This window comes from Vicugna pacos, chromosome 30 (assembly GCF_048564905.1).
Source record: "Vicugna pacos chromosome 30, VicPac4, whole genome shotgun sequence".
Taxonomy (NCBI): Eukaryota; Metazoa; Chordata; class Mammalia; order Artiodactyla; family Camelidae; genus Vicugna; species Vicugna pacos.
In genome coordinates this window covers 23,523,953-23,536,601 of record NC_133016.1, presented here as the reverse complement: position 1 = coordinate 23,536,601, position 12,649 = coordinate 23,523,953, and the positions used below count along the sequence as shown (strand labels likewise).

General features: G+C 55.3%; 1 protein-coding gene across 7 annotated transcripts in view; it reads right to left on the bottom strand.

Moving 5' to 3' along the window:
* Positions 1-12,649, bottom strand: part of CTIF (cap binding complex dependent translation initiation factor) — a 282,212-nt gene that overhangs the window by 72,564 nt on the left and 196,999 nt on the right. The window lies entirely within an intron of this gene.

Below are 12,649 nucleotides of genomic sequence, written 5' to 3'. Positions count from 1 at the left end.
CTGTGTGACTTCAGGCGTGTTTCTTAAGCTTCCTGGCACTTTCTCTACCCATGTGTAGACTGGGACAATTAATGCCCACCTTGCAAATCTAATGAGAACTTGGGGTGCAGCGCCTGCACACAGCCAGGGCACAATAAATGCCTGCAGAGTGACTGCCCTACTGAAAGAGAGGAGGAAACAGTGCTCTCAGCCAAACACCTGACAGTTGGGAACCTTCAGACACTGGGGGAATGAGCACCAGGCTGGCCTGCCCTAGAGGTCTGGAAGGGACCCCAAAACTGAGGTTTCTGGTTCTCAGGGCTGGGGCCCTACAGGGGCCGGAAACTTCCAATCTTCCAATACTGGAGGGTGGCTTTGTGGCAAAGTCACCATTATATGGCTTAAATTATCCCTGTGGGACCACATGGAGGCTGCCAAGATGCTGGGTTGGGCTGGGAGGGGCTTGCAGGCAGGTGAGGCTGGCCTTGAGCGCTCGCGCCCCCTGCAGGCTGCTCTGCCCGTGAGGCTGGTACAGACTCCACACACCCAACCAGGAGGATAGTGAGGAGTGGCCAGGAGTAGGACCCCTCCTGGCCAGGAGTGTCAACCCACCATTTGACAGCAGATGGCAATTGACAGGCACTGTCTGTATGCCCAGAATGTCTGCCTTAGAATAACAAAGAGCTGAGAGGGACCTCAAATGTTTCCCAGGCTCTCCCAGTCCTGGACCCGCACATGACCTTCACAAGCCCAAGGCGCCCGAGGGGCTGTGAGAGCAGAACAGGAGGAGCCAAGAGCCCTGCTGCCCAGTGGGGAGTCGCACCACACCCCTGGACCACATGAGGACACTGAGGCCCCGGGCCAGGCAAGATGCTGGCTTCAGACTTCCTGTCTCCTGCTGTACCCCTTGAGGCAGGCCAGAAAAAAATGTGCTGGGGGAGGAGGGATGGGGCTTCTGCAGAGAGGGGGAAGTAAATGCTGTGAGTGTTGCTTTGTGAACCTGCCCGGCCCCAGGCATCACACGGAGCCCTGCTTCTGGTTCCCGGCAGACTACATGGCTGCCGCGGGAGGAAGGGGCAATACGACGTCACCAGCACTGCAGACTGTGTGTGGATAAGTGTGTGGGCACCCACCTCCACATGGCTCTGGGAAGCAGCTGACCCATAAAGAGGGGCTGAGTGGGCCACTCGAGGTGGGCATCTGGAACTTCCCTTCTCCCGAGAGGCATGAACTGGTCAGGGAGGGGAGGCAGGGGGTCTCCTGGCCTCGAACGCCAGGCCCCACACTATCTGCCTCGGTGAAACCCCAGTGTCTGGAGCCCCTCAGCGGGCTGGCCGGGGGCTCAGACGCAGTGCCCCTCCCTGCCTACCTTTCAAGAATGACTGAGGGCCAAGGCTGGCAGGGACTTCCATGATCTTAAGGTAGAAGTTTTAGTTCTGGATTAGAACAGTCTTGGCCTGCAATGGTGAGAAGCAAGTGCCAGCAGATGAATGGGCCACAGCACACTGGGGCTTGCCGACACTCTCAGAGCCCCCAGCTACTGCCCGGACACCCTCGGCCAGGCTGGCAGTGTGCGACTTATCTCATCCCACCACGCTCTCCTGCAAAATCGTGCCCCTCTCCAGGCTCCTCCCACTCACAAGCCTTTGCTTTAGCTCTTTCTCCACCCAATCCTTCCTCTTCTTTCATGTTGCCTCCTCCAGGACACCTTCTCCAGCTGCTAGCACTTAAAGGGCTTGCCCCTTCCTCTGATTTTCCTAAACTGTTCTCTGGTTGAGCTGGCCTGGCCCCACCAGCAGGCCTCTAAGTATCCGGTAGAGGCCAGTGGCCCCTGCTTTCCTGGGACTTAACAGGGCCTCAACACCAGTCCCAGGGCCCCTGTGAGAGCTGTCCTTGTGGCTGGATCCCAGGGCTGTCCCCAGTGCTCCATCTGAACCCCCAAACCTAGCATGACTTGGGGGCCCCTGGGCTTGTGGAAGAAGGTTTTTGCTGGCCCTCTCCTAGGAACCTTGAACAAATGGGATTCATCAAGGGCAAAAGGAAAAATATCCTTTTGTGAAATTCAGAAATTCTTCTTGGGGGAGGAGCCTTAAGAAGGCACAGACAAAATATGTGTTTCAGTGGATTTTAACAATGATCATGTCAGTGGGGTCAGCAGTGGGGAGGAGACAGGTATTTTTACCCCATTTAATGGAACAGTAAGTGGCCAGACTGTGAGATCTGCCCCCCGTTGCCAGCTGGCGTGCCAGAACCAGGTTAGAAGGTAGGTGTCGGACTCCGGGCTCCGTCAATAATTCTTATATCACACAGCAGGGTGTCATCAGGAGTGTGTCTCTGGGGCCTGCAGGCTGAATTCCAGGTGCCTCTGCTACCAGCCCTATGTTAGAGATACTATTCTAATCAGACTTTTTCCAACACCCAGAGTAATGCAATGACTGTCATCTAATGGGGTCAATGGTAGGTGGGAGTCCAGTATGTGGAGCTCCAATTTATATGCAGCTGCTCCAGAATGCACTTACTCCAATTATAGACAGATCATCATAAGCTGGAGCTGGAGCCCAGCCGTCCCCGGATACCACCGAAGCTTCTCCCTCCTTCGGTACTGCCCCTGCTCGGTGGCCCAGCTGGGAGGTGGGGGCCCTACGCGGCAGTGTGGTGGCCCTCGGGCCCTCTGCTTAGTGGTCTGGATGGGAATGATCTGGGCGTGCACACCCACGGTGGCACAGCTTCTCCGGAGCATGCTTGCTCCTAGCTGGGCACTGTCAGGAGTGGGATGATTTGGGGGGCAAGGGGCTTCCGTAAGGGGGAGGGCTGGGCAGCTATCCCAGGGGGCACTGTTCTTGGCAGGGCATATCTGTCTCCACATTTCTGAGTGGCCTGAAACTTTTTTCCCCCTCTGTGAACTGGGACCTGGAAGGCCACCAAAGGGTCAAAGTGGTTCCCTGAATGTCACAGTCTGATCCCCCACAGGGGACAGCCCAACCTCTCCCCGCACTGCCGGCTGGAACTGTGGGTGAGGTGAGACCAGCAGGGGCTGCCACCGTCTTTCCCTGAAGACTCGGAACACCAAGTACGAGGCAGCAGGGAATGGAGACCCTGTGGGTGCCCAGGGAGCCCTGATCCTGAACTTCGAGTCCCAAGGGCAAGTTCTGTATGCTGATGGTTCTCAGGCTACAGCAAGAGCTCCTGGGCTGGAAGACGACCTCAAGGGGCCACACAGTCCAGCCCCTGCTTCCTGGTGGAGGGTCACTACCTCTCCTGGATAGACATGCCACCAAACAGGGAAAGGTCTAGAGGTAAGAAGAAATTAGCAACTGGGAGTAAGACGAGTTTGGATTGTTCACATGATGATAATCGCCTGCGGGGTAACCGAGGCACAGATGCAGCCCACTTGCTCCCTTGCATCACACTCTGCGCCCCGGGATGCCTGGTGACCTCTTAGTGGCCATCTGGAGGGCAGCTGGGAGGCTGTCTGCTTAAAGGGACCTCTTCTTTACCTAGGGGAGACAGAGCCCGGCCACCCTGAAAGCAGTGAGTTCGAGACAAGTGTGGCATTCTTGCTGGCTCTTTAAAAAGTTGTCCTGTCATCCTCCTTCCATTCCCCCACCCCCCACACGCACTAACTTCTAATCAGTCGCTGTGATTGATGCCAGGCATCCAGAGCACAGCCAGTGCACAGAGGTACGGGCGAAAGGAGGGGGAGAGGAGCACACGGCAGTGTGGAGGGGGCCGCGGGACAGGGCGAAAGGCACATGGGGAGAGCCCTGTTCACTCTCCCCCCAGGTTGCCAGCAGGCCATGGGCTTGGTGCCTACTTTGCAACCCAGGCCGTGTGCCGTCGGCTGCGAAGCCTCAGTTCAAAGGTGCCCACTGACTTTTTCTCGTAGCTCTTGGAGCCTGTTGTGGCACCCGCAGAAGGAAGGGGAGCAGAGGTCCATGAGTACATCTCTCATGCCAGTCCATCGCCCTCCTCATAGCAACCCCAGTTTCCAGCCTCTGGATTGTAGGGGGTGGGTGGCTGAACGCTGCTGTTCCATGTACCAAGGTGGAAGCACGTCCTGGGAGAAGGGGGGAATGTGGCCTGCCACTGCTGCATGGATCTTTGAGGGGCAGGCTTCAATCTGTGTGTGCTCTCTTCACAAAACAGATGACTATGGTTACCTAAAACCCCAGTCCTCTGTAAAATAGATTTCGAAGCATGACTGACAGCATATAGCCCAGCATCCACATCTTCCTGAAGCAGGGCTTTTGTCAACCTTCCTGGGCCTCCACCTCTATCTACACTATGAATGGGTTGGGTGGATCATCTACAGATCCTGCAGGTGTGTACTGTACTGATTTTTAATTAATCTCAGGATGCCACAGCTCAAGAACCAACAATGGCTCCCTGGTTCTACTTCATAAAGTCCAAACCCTTTTTTTTCCCATCTTACATACTTCCTCCAACTCTCTACCTGCACCCTGGATTCTAGGTAAGGCAGTGTCCTCACTGTCCCTCACCTGGGTCTGGGGTCATTTCAGTTCCCCCATCAAAAACGAACTTCCAGAAAACACTTTGGCAGTTCCTAAAAAGTTATATGTAGAATTTTCATAAAATCCAGCAATTCTACTGCTAGGTGTATCTCCCAAATAATTGAAAGCAGGGGTTCAGATACTTGTATGTGGCATGTTCATAGTGGCATTATTCACAATAGCCCAAAGGTGAAACAACCCAAGTGTCCATCTATGATGGATGGATGGAGGGATAGACAAAATGTGGTAAAATCCACACAATGGAATATTATTCAGCCATGAAAAGGAAAGAAATTCTGACATGTGCTACCACAGGAAAGAACCTGGAAGCCATGATGCTATGATGCTAAGGGAAATAAGCCAAACACAAAAGGACAGCTATACGATTCCACTTATACTGTGGTGAGCATAGAGCACAGAGCGCGAGTTCACAGAGACAGAAGGGGGAGTGGGCGTGTAGCAGGGCTGGGAGTTACTCTTTGGTGACTACCGGGCTTCTGTTCGGGACGATGAGAGGGTTCTGCAGGGGTGGGTGCAATGCTGTGGCTGTGCCTAGTGCCACCGAGCTACGCATTTAAACATGGTTCAGATGGTAACTTCCATGTTGCATATAACTTTCTGCAATTAAAAAATAAAACAAATTTAAAAAAACCAAACCAAACCAAACAAGGCAGCAATGCCCCCCATCTCCTTCATGTCTCCCACGAGTCCAGCTCTCCTGAGTCTTTCTCACTCTGCCAGTCGAGTGTCTTAGGCAGGCCTCCGGGCTCAGCGAGCACTTACAGGGAACAACAGTCTCCTTGGGGGCATTGAGGACCTTGGGTCCAGAGAAGGATCTCAGGCAATCGCTCAAGACTATTTGCGCCCCTTTCAAAAAATGACCCTCTGTGTCCCCTCCCTGACCAGGGGCCACCGCTCTCCCTCTGGGGAGGCTGGGAGCCTCCCTAGGGAGCCAGGGAGAGGGCGGTGAGCAGTTACATAACCCGCAGGGAGATTTTTTTCCATCCGCCCAGGCGGTGCCAGCTTTCCAGCGGCGGCCGCGGCAGGTAGAGGCGCCCTGTCTGGGCCGGCCGTGCCCGGGCAGGGCAGCGATGCGGCGATCTGGAGCGGCTTAGCATAGCTCGGATTCCCGGAGGCGGCTGGGGGCCGGCCACTTGCTGAGCTGCGGGAAAGGAACTGCTGTCTCCTGCTGGCCTGGCTCTGCGGAGCGGGGAGGAGGAGGTGCTGGGAGGGGAGCTGCCAGCCAGCCAGGGGTGACCCTCTGGGGCCCGGGACACCCGAGCTGCCTTCTCCGATAACCCACTTATCTGCAGCGCCTGCCTTGGCGTGGCAGCCTCAGACAGGGGAGCGCCTGGCCAAGTTCTATCAGGGGATTTAGCAGGGAAAATGAAGCCGGGGTGGGAGGTGAGGGTGTGCAGGGAAGAGGACACGGCCTGGCAAGGGACACGGGTGATGGTGAAACAGTTCCTGACCCGGGTAAAGCTCCCTGCCCAGAGGCAGGAGGGAGCAGGACACAGAGCCGTCCCTTCTCCTGTCGCCCCGGCACCTGCCCACAAATGCACCTTCATCCCCACGGGCTGCAGCTCCTGCAAGCAGCAGTCTGATGCTTGCTGAATACCTGCTATGTGTGAGCATGGTGGGGGACACAAAGATGACATGGACACAGTCTTTGCCCCCAGGACACCTGGGGACACAGCCTCGGACAGTAGAACTTGACTGGCAGGCTGCTGTCCTGGGCTCCTTCCGGAGCTGGCCTTTTCTTCCCTCTGTTTATTTTCAGATTAAGAAATGAAAATGCTTTCTTTTTTTTTTTTCCTGTTCAAGTCACAGGCTGCTTCTGTCCAAGGGGCATTCCAGAGTTCTAGAAGGGGCCTTAGATTTAGCACTTTTGGAAGCCACCGTGCCCCAACCAAGTCAGGAAAACCTGACTTGAGACATCGTAGCTGGGTCCTTGAATAAAACATTTAGATTTGGGACAGTGCCCACACCAGCACAAACTGGGAGATGAGACAAGAGAGGAGGGCAGATTAACAGAGATGACACACATGGGCTCTGCCATGGAGCACGGTACACAGCAGGTGCTCAATAAGACAGAGACATAAGGATCGGAAGAAGGTGAAACGCACTCATTCCAAAGCAAGTGGGGGCAACAAGTTTGGCAGGAGGCACAGGCCTCCCTCTGGCTCTGGTTCTGGTCGGGTGGGCTAAGAGCCTGGGTACCGGCCAGGCATCGCTGTCCCTGGCCGGGTAGCTGCGTCTGCCACAGACCCTTATGCAGGTCAAGGTCCTGTGTCACAGCGTGTGGTGCCCACCGTCAGGAAATGTGTGGGCCAGCTCTGCCTGGCCCTTGCAGGGCACGGTTTTCAGCATGGGAACCGACGACTCGCAAGGTGCCCATGGGGCAACATGTTTTAGAAAAAGAGATCTTTGTGGGCCTCCAAAATCACCCTCTGCAATCTGCGCACGGGAGAGTTGTCTGTACTGCCTGCTAGCCCTTTACTGCCTCCCCTCTTGACTTCTAGCAACCAGTGGAGGGGAGCTCCGGGTGGGTACAGCCCAGGGCTTTGCTCAGGCTCTGGAATGCACAGAACAATGTGCTTCTATCCCTGGGTATGCCTGGCTTGGGCCAACAGTAAAATTAGTTTACATGCCTGGAGTGCACATCGGCTCAGTGGTGGGCATGCAGAAGGGAAGGTGGAGCTCCGAGCTGAGGGAGAGGATGCGAGGGGAGAGCCAGCCTCAGAAGGACAGCTATATGGTTCATCTGGGTAAAGAGATGGAGCCATGGAGGTGTTTCCTCGGACACCCTCAGTCCCCCACTGGCCTGGAATGCCTGAGACTCAGAGACCACTGGAAACACAGTGGGATTCTTCCAGGAGGATGGACTTTGAAATCCCCACCGATAGCGTCATGAGACAGGTCCCTGACTTTTCCAACTTTCCAACCCTTCCACCCTACCTGGCGAGTGGCATGGGAGCCAAGAGCTTGGGGTGCTGGACTGACCACCCCCATTCAGCCCCATGACTTTGTGTAAGACTTGTAGCCTCATGAAGCCACCATCCTCATCTGTGAATGTGGAGAATGATCCCTGCCCTGGAACCTACCTCGGAGAGAGAATCTCCACGTTCACACGCACGAAGGTGCCCAGAAGAACTGAGAAGCCTATCTCACAGCAGGGAGCACCAGCACCTAAGACTGGGGCTCCGTCCCCCCCTCCACAGACTCTTGCTGAGCGCCTAATACAAGTCATGATTGATCACATAACCAGGATTCCTGCTCCTCGAGGAACTTACAACTTAGAGCTGGTTAGAACCCCAAGAACCAATGTGTGTCCCTCTCCTCCCTCCCTCTGCAGAAGACTGGGGTTAGGAACTCCAAACTTTGGGTAAAGAGGGACACCTTTTGATTGTCCTGAGACCCTGAGACAGCCAGAGGGAAGGAGGTTCCCTTTTATGAGCAGAATCAGAGGAATAACCCAGTCCCTGTGACCAAGCTGCAAACGCGGGGCCAGGATGGGGCAGGGATGGGAGAGACGGGGTAGGAGTGGGGTGGGCAGGCCATACCAGCCCTGGAGATGTAGCTTGTATTTTGATTCACTGATGGGGCAGCCAGACCAGAAAATCACGAGTGCCCCTTCTGGGGCCAAAACCCACAGTTAAAATCACTCCCAGAGGCCACCCCCCCACCACCAGCCCCAACAGTGGACCCCCTGTCAGCACTTGACTGAGTTTCTGTGTATCAAAAGCTCCAGACAGTTGCTTAATGGTGACCCAGCTAGAAACTCTGACAGGTTTATCCATTTTCTAGCTCCAGGTCAGCTTCTTAAGAGGCTGTCTTCTAGAAGGTGCTGGCAGAGACCAATTTATTTTGAAACCTGGTCACATGCCAGATTCTGATTTTGCTTTGTCTTTTCACAACAGCCCTGCTGTGTTTACGACTTGGTGAAATGAGGTTTTTTTGTTTTTTTTTTTTATCAAAAAAAGGTATTGCCTCCTTCTGTTAGATGTGTTGTTGACAACGGTTGCTAGGGAGAGTTGGGTTCAGTTACAGACACACTGATGCCTGCTCTAATAATACTTTGCTCTGCATAGCTCAGATGCAGACACCTCTCGGCTAAACAGGGCACACACATTTCAACAGAGGAGGGCTTGAACTTATTCTACCCAAGCATATCTCGGCAGAGGAGCACTCCCTGAGCCCAAGTGGAAGGCCCGGGTGGTGACGGGGCAGCGCTGGGCGGAGGGGGCTCAGGCCTCCAATTCCTGTCATTCCAAAGGTCCCATAAAAAGAGGCACGCTCATTCTTCACCTCTCTGTGAAACCAGAGCCCCCTTCCCTCCCACCGCTGCACAATTCCCTGGAGAGGATCAAGGCAGAGTTTTAGTGACTTCTGTAACCCAGGGGCCGTGGGCAGCCCACATTCTCCTGCAAGTCAGAATCCATCAGTTCACATACTCTGGTGGGTGTCGGACCCTGCAAACATGCAGCTGGGAGCAGAGTGGGAAGGGGTGGGGTGAGGCAGGCTGGGCAGGGAAACGAATCACCTCCTCAGCTTTGCGGGGGGCCCAGCCTGGCAACGTGGGTTGAGAGTGAAGCCCTTTCCCTTAAACATGTGATAGCTGCTCTGACCAATGGCTGAGGCCAAGAAAAAGGAAAAGGATCCGGGGAAAGAAGTTGAGAGCAGAGAGAAATGGGGCCAGTGGAAGAGGAGAGGCAGCTCTGGCCCCCACCTGGCTGACTCAGTTAGTGTGGAGGTGTCTGAGGGGAAATCTCAGAACAGCAAGGTGCATGAGGAAGGTCTGCTGAGATGGTCCAGCCCACCCTCCTGACTGCACAGAGGGGAAACTGAGGTCGGGCAAGGTGAAGGGAAGGTCTCGCTTGCTTTGCTGTTCTCCGACCAGCTCAGGCTCGGAATCCCCCACATCACTCAGCAGAGAGTCCAGGACCTGGTACCCACTTCTTGGCTGATTAATGGGGTGAAAGGCAGGGTCAGCTGGTTCATAAGTGACAACGGCGGCACAGTGGGGCATCTCTGGAGTATCTTCCTAGCAGTTGTGCTCAACCTACTGCACCATATAATTAGCCAGAAAGTCTTTTTAAAAAGTATGCCCAGGCCCATCCCTGGAGGGTCTAATCCAGTTGGTCTGGGGGAGAGCCCCTGCGCTGGTATATTTTAAAATCGTTTCCCAGTGAGATTCTAATGGACAGCTAGGCTGAGAACCACCATCCTAAAGAAAATCTGGTGGCTGGAACTCAATACTCTCAGGATGGACCACCACTTCTGACCTCACATCAGTAAAAGAATGTGCCTCAGTCAGCCTGTCTATGAAACTGGCCCATCACCTATGACCCATCAGCCATCCAATGTCTGACTACTCAAAGTGTGGCCCAGAGCCGGCAGCACCAGCACCTGGGAGCGTGTTAGAAATGCAGCATCTCAGGTTCCACCCAGATCTCCTGAAGCAGAACCTGTGTTTAAATGAAATGCCATGTGTTTCAAACACACATTCAGGTTTGAGAAGCACTGATGTCATGAAGACTACACGCCTGGCATGTAACAGACATTTAAGAAATGTCTGTTTAATAAGTAAAATTTTATTTACAAGAACACTACCAAGAAAATGACCACATTTAGGGCAAAAAGACTCAGTTTAGATGTAAAGCTTGAAGACGATTTTGAACTGTGGGATTGGTGACAAGACGGCAAAGTCTTGGCATTGTTATGGCTCACAGGTCAATGCTTCTAGGTTTCTTGGGATGACAATGCTGAGTCTGGCTGGGAAGGGTTAAAGGTCCTTTGACCTCCCCCTGGGCCCACCTCCCTCTCCATGGAGGCTGCATCCCAGCTTGGCAAGCAGCCCTCACACTGTGCTTAAGAGTGACCACCAACAGCAGAACCGGCCCCTCTCCTCCCGTGCTGCCGCTCCCACCGCCGAAGCCGAGGCAGTGAAAGCGGTGTTGGCCAAGGAGGGCAACATCCAAAGACAGCTGCTGGGAGCTGTGTTCAAAGGGCACTTCACACCCCGTCCGCGCTGCAGCCAGCATCACTAAGTCGGGCCTCAGGACTTATACGTGGAGGCAGCGGCGAAACCTGGCCATGTGAGGGGCGTCTCAGAGGCTGCCAAACTGAATCAGGGGCTGGCTGGGGATCCAGAGGCAGTGGGCCTTGAGTGGATGGAGCTGAGTGTGAACCTCAGAGGGAGAATGTGGGGGCGGGGGGAGGGGGGAGGCTCTGAAGGCTGCTCCCGGGACTGTCTGCCAGGAAAGGGATAAAAATCAGGTTTGCCAGAAAATAATAGCAGGTGAAAACAGCCATCCCTGTGGGTCAGAAGCTGAGCTGTGCTCACTGCTCTCTTCTCTGGAACCTTGTGGGTCTGGGGTGTTGAGGGGTCATGCATTCTGCTGCCTGGAAAGCCTACTCCAACCCGCCAACTCCTCAGCTGCAGAGGAGCAGGGCCTGAGGAGGCCCCGGCAGACGTGTGGTGTTGGCTTCCTCTGGGCCTCCTAACTGGGGGTCTACAAAGGACCTCAGGGCAGCCTCACGCCAGCACATCCAGCCTGCCTTCTAAGGGAGCCAAAGGACCTTGAACAGCGACCTAGGAGGCCTGAGTGTCCAGCTCCAGCCCTCTGGTTATATCCTTCAATGGGATCCCTCTTACTCTTAAGCTGGGCTGCGGGGGATGAAAGGCGGGGCCTAGGGGACACTCAGGTTTCTAAATATCCGACCCACAAACGCTCCACCCAGACAAATGGCAGATAGGAAGTGACAGTTCCCCTCTGCCCCAGAGATGCAGTGGGTCTCTTGGGCTGGCCCCCAAAGCCCGTCACACATGACAGACCTATCACTGAGCCCTGAGCCCTGGAATGGGGTAAGCAGGTTTCTGAGGATTAGGGGGACTCAGGACTGTTTCATGCCAATAGCAGGGCCAGGAGAGAATAAGAGAAGCAGCAGCTCAGGTGGGCACATCACGCCCCTCTCCGAGGCCCCTGACTTATCTCCAGGAGTGCAGGCCCATCAGGTCCACTGACGAGTGTCGAGCAGCCGAGCACTCTCCTGGCAGGAGCTGCAGAGCCCAGGCTCCAGCTGACGGCCACACCAGGCTGAGAAGCCCTGTTTCCTGACTTTCATTTAGTGCTCTTCCCTGCACTCGTGTTTGCCAAACCGTGTGTCTCAGCACACTAATTCCACAAGAAGTCATTAGCTGGGGGACACAACGGGCACTTCACTGCGTTCGATGCAGCCAAGCAGCTCCCCTTCCTGCCGGCCTCAGCCAGCCCACTTTGTGGCTAATGGAGAGGCGGGTGCATGGGCCATGGAGCTCCGTTTGTGGCCGAGCGTTTCCCAGGACTGATGCTCTGCCGGACACTGTGGGCAAGACTACTCTAACCACAGGTCATTGGAAGAGAGGCCTGAGCCGGGCAGGATCTTGGGCAGCCCCTACAGCCAGTTGCCCTTCCAGGCTGGGTGCATCCCACCCCACGCCCTGTGTGACTGTCCGCCACCGGTCCTGGCGAGGTTGCTTGGAGCTGGCAGCCACTGTCTAGAAGTCTTGCCCTATCCTAGCCCTTCTCTTGACAAAAGCCCAGGCCAAAGGCCGATCCGTCCCGGACTCCCTGGTGCCTGGTGGTACGTGGCAGACAGGCTGCTCCCCACCGTCACCCTCCACACTCTCCGAGGACATTCCGGCCCGCGAGGAACATGCCCAATGTGCAAATCCCTCAGGTAATGCGGGAATTCGTCACCGGGGAGCGTGGGCGATCCAGGAATGGGAACCTGATCAGGGCCTGGAGCTGGACAGAAGCAGCCCGGGCTGGCCAGCAAGGATCAGGTTGCAGTGAGCGGTCTCCCTGGGAAGAGGAGAGGACGGTGGGGATGGAGCCCATGGGCAGCCTGCGGAGGGGGCTCCTCCCTCCCTGGTCTCAGGGAAGAGACAGCAGACTTTGAACCCGGTGGCTAAGACCAGAGTGACCATATACCCTGGTTCACACCAGGGTCTAGGCCTGACTATGAACAGAGGCCCTCTGACTCTCAGAAGTGTCGTGGTTCATGACCCATTGTATGATCACCCTTGTTAAGACAGACTAGCAGGTGATCTCTCCCGGATCAGTCATTCTACTTCCAGAACTTTCAAGCTACTAATTTACCTTAACTGGGCTGGA